Raw genomic sequence first — 4,576 nt, forward strand, 5'->3', positions numbered from 1 at the left:
TATTCTTCTTTTTTCTTTAAACAAAATTCATTTTTTAGTTATTTAGATTTCTACATCTTAGACGACATTTCATTGCTTTTTTTTTGTACTCGTTGCAGTATATATTTTTTTGATATATGCGGATATTTTTAATAGATGTCTGTCGTTTACTAAAATATAATAATTTTAACAGAATATCATGAAATTAATATGTATGAAATTTTTTTTTTGTGATAATTGGTTAAAATTATTGTCATATAAACCCGATATTATTATATATATATATATGTATATCTAGACAATACATTTTTTTTTAGAAAATTATTAAATATTTCAACTATATATGTTTTATTGGAATATAGCATAAATCTTTTAAGATACGATAATTTTAATTTGTAAATTAAGAATTTTACAAAACTGAACATTTTTTTTTTTTTACTGAAAATGATAAAAATGGCCTTAGTTTTAAAAAAATTGCCAATTTTCAGTATTTTCTACATTTTCAACAATTTATATTTTTAAGAAATTAAATAGTTTTATTATAATGTATGATAATTTGTTTTAGACCTATCAAAAGAAATATAGTTCGTATTTATTACTTAAAACAATGAATATATCTTATATATTAAAGAAATTCATATAAAATATTAAAAGATTTACTACAATTTATTGAAATATTAAAAATTTATAGGCCTGCCATTTCGGCCTTTAGAATTGAATGGACGTATCTCACCGCGTGTCGTAAAAGGCGACTAAAGGGAGCACGAAATAAAGTTTGACACTCAAATATAGATAATCCTCTAATTGCTAAAATAATTTCGTTGTTGAAATAGTTTTGTTAAGTTTTAAAAAAAAATAATATTAATTCTTAATATTAAACATGATGCCAGTTAAATACATTTTTGTAATTTAAGGTGATAAACAAAAATATAATCATAATTGTTTTAATTTCGACATGACTAAAATAGCTGATGAATTATATAATATAGTTCGATTCACAAATTTGGGAATTAATTCGTCAAACTCTATTTCGCGAATTAATTGATACCACAGTACATGGGCTCTCAAATTCAAGAAAACTTATCACTTGCAATATGGCTATAATCTTCTCTTTTTTATAAGATGTCCTGTCAATGATGAAAAAAATGATCAATGATATTATATTAGCAAAGTAAGTATGCATATGATTCATAAATAAAGTCACTTTAGAAACATCATTTTTTATCCAAAGTAATTGAATTAATATTTGCAATAAAAAATACGTATTACCCCTCATAACAAAAGGATATTCCTAGGATATCCATAGGATATCCATATCAATGGTCGATATCCTAGAATAGTCCCCAGGATATCTTGGGATATCCATAGGATATCCAAACCGCCGGTCGGTGGGACATAAACAGGATATACACAGGATATCCCTAAGACATCCACAAAATATCTATTGGATATTATATCTATTGGATATCTATGGGATATCCTCAGGATGTCCGTGTGATATTCTTAGGAATAAAGGAATGAATCAAGAATGAAAAAAAATTAGTTAATAATTTTTTAAATTAAACAACTTTCTCGAAAAACAAGTTGCATTTTATTTTATTTATATAAAATTCAATTCACAGAATATTCTCACTTGTAGTCTCATAATGGCTTTAAAAACAGTATCCTGAGAATATCTTCTTGACATCCAGAAGATATACTGAGAATATCCTGAAAATATCTGTGGGATATCCTGACGATATCTATGGGATATCTGGAGGACATTTATGAAAATCTATAGAGATATCCAGAAGATATCCTGTAAATATCCTCAGATATCCATGGGATATCCAAAGGATATCCAAACCGATTTTTTGGATATTCTTAAGAGATCCTTTTGATATCCATAGGACATCCCTAGGATATCTGCGGGATATTATCAATATATCCCAAGATATCTTGTGTTATTAGGGTTGGTATATATCACCGTCCGACAAAATTCAACTTTTTTTTCACACACGAAAAAATCAATGATTTTCAGAAACTAGGACCAAAAAAAAGATACCCGTGTCTGGCCGTTTTGCTAGATCAGGTCATTTTTTGCTTTTAGGGGTAAAAACAACCCTTAAATGAAAGGTGATAGGAAATATTGTACAAATTAATAATTTTTTATGAAACCTGGTATCTCGGGGTTTTTGGGGTCGCTGATTACGAATATGATGTCAGATTTTCAAAATTCAAAATGACGGATTCAATATGGCGGTCGAAATTTATAAAAGTTCATCGAATTCACTTGAAATTTGTTACTTGAAGGTTTTTGGGGTTGCTGATTACAAATTTGATGTCGGGTTTTCAAAATTCAAAATGGCGAATCCAATATGGTGGTCGAATCTTTAAATCGTAAAAATAAGCGTTTAAAATTTACAGAAACGTAATACAAGAGTTGTTATGAAATGTTTCTATTAATTTTATTTTATTGCATATTTGTTTAATAAATTTTGATTATAAACTTTTGAATTTATTGATTCTAATAGAAACTTAGTTAATAAATATACAAATTTTCAGATTAAAAATCACTTTAAATAAAAATTTTAAAATGTTGGCTTGCAAATTTTAACAAAAAATTGATCGAACATTTAAATTTTCCAAATTATTTTTCAGATTTGTGATCTTTACCTTTATTATATTTGGCGTTTTTATTATTCTTATCTGACATCATTATCGTACTCAGAGACGCCGAAAGCCCTTAGATACCAAGGTTTTATAAAAAATTAACAATTTTTATAAATTTCAACCGTCATATTGAGTCTGCCATATTGAATTTTAAAAATCTACAATCAGATTCGTACTCAGCGACCCCAAAAACCCAGAGATACGAAGTTTTATAAAAAACTAATAACATTTATAAATCTCGACCGCCATATTGGACCCGCCATTTTGAATTTTCAAAATCTGACATGATATTCGTTATCAGCGACCCTAAAAACCCCTAAGTAACAACTTTCAAATGAATTGGTGAATTTTTATAAATTTCGATCGCCATATTGGACCCGCCATTTTGAATTTTCAAAATCTGACATCATATTCGTTATCAGCGACCCCAAAAACCCCTAAGTAACAACTTTCAAATGAATTGGTGAATTTTTATAAATTTCGACCGCCATATTGGATCCGCCATTTTGAATTTTGAAAATCTGACATCAAAATCGTAATCAGCGACCCGGAAAACCCCGAGATACCAGGTTTCATAAAAAATTATTAATTTGTACAAGATTTCCTATCACCTTTCATTTAAGGGTTGTTTTTACCCCCAAAAGCAAAAAATGACCTGATCTAGCAAAACGGCCAGACACGGGTATCTTTTTTTTGGTCCTAGTTTCTGAAAATCATTGATTTTTTCGTGTGTGAAAAATCGTGTCGGACGGTGTATTAATTGCATCATTTTAAATGATGTAATTAAAAATCTGTTTCTTTTCACTTGTTTTTCAATAAATGTAAAAGACGACGGAGAATTTAAACTTTCAAGTCAGACTTGCGTTTTAACGAGTACTGACGATTATTATTGGTCATTTGAAAGTATCTAGATATATATCTGAAGCTCGTTTCAATCTCAGAGCTGTGTTGCTGATGGTTCAGAACTCTTGGAAATTTTAGTTGCAGGCGAACAACATTATCGTAAAAAAGTCTTCTTACACCTCGTTTACCAGTAGACTTTGGCTGTGTTAAATATCCAAGGTGATTCCACTGTGGCATTATAATCTTCGTCCTAGCGTAACGCCTAACGCTCTATCTCAAGGACTGCTATAAAAGAAGTGAGGATAATATTCCTTCTTTACAGTGAATTTTTTTCCTGCACCCAAGTGAAGTGGAGGAAGTGTCTTTAGTATAAATTTTTCAATTGTTGACGAAAGAAAATTACTCTCGAGTATAACTATACCAGTATATTATTTTGTACATCAGAAGGATTAGCTTTATTTTATCTTTGTCCAGTGATTTAAAATAAATATATAGTTCTTTTTTTATGACACCATCGTTTGTTTTGAAAGACGCATATCTGCAACTGAATTTTCCAATATTTTGGAAATTGTTCTTTTTATAATCCATATATAAACATTTTTTTTATATTAAGTTTTATTTAATTAGAGCTTTAATTAAATAAAAATTTTATATATATATATGGAAATTTTAAATTTAACTTTTCCAGAGACTTTTTTTTAAAAAAAGCAAATAAAGAGTCAACCATTTTAGTTTATTGAGTAAAAATACCAATGAATGTAGTGGACGAGTGGTGTTCCACTAATTTGAGAATGAAATTCCAGTGGAGAGTTTAGCGAGATTCTCCTCTATGGTCTTTTCCCAATGGAATGGTATGAAATGGAATCACAGCAGTCTATGGAATTAAACGAGGAATCATTGGATTTCCAGATAATTGAAAGTTGTTGAAAAAATCCTGTTATATTTAGTGCTTGAATGTTATTCAAAGAATGTTGCCAACTAAAATCACAAAATAAATGAAATAATTAGTTATTCATAAAATTCGTCCATAATTAAAATTGATAAGTTAATTAAATTGAACATAAATTTAAAGAAGAAGTAAATAACTAATTTTTTTTTTAAA

At 28.3% G+C, this 4,576-nt stretch overlaps 1 long non-coding RNA gene across 1 annotated transcript; it reads left to right on the forward strand.

Annotated features, from left to right (window-relative positions):
- Positions 1 to 609: 609 nt before the first annotated feature.
- On the forward strand, positions 610 to 3,983 carry LOC127283968 (uncharacterized). The gene is made up of 2 exons (XR_007843410.1): positions 610 to 1,150; positions 3,613 to 3,983. It is a non-coding gene; the product is annotated as an uncharacterized LOC127283968 (long non-coding RNA).
- The last annotated feature ends 593 nt before the right edge of the window (positions 3,984 to 4,576 follow it).

Source organism: Leptopilina boulardi, unplaced genomic scaffold (assembly GCF_019393585.1).
Source record: "Leptopilina boulardi isolate dan_hultmark-lab unplaced genomic scaffold, ZJU_Lbou_2.1 LbouV2_316, whole genome shotgun sequence".
Classification (NCBI taxonomy): domain Eukaryota; kingdom Metazoa; phylum Arthropoda; class Insecta; order Hymenoptera; family Figitidae; genus Leptopilina; species Leptopilina boulardi.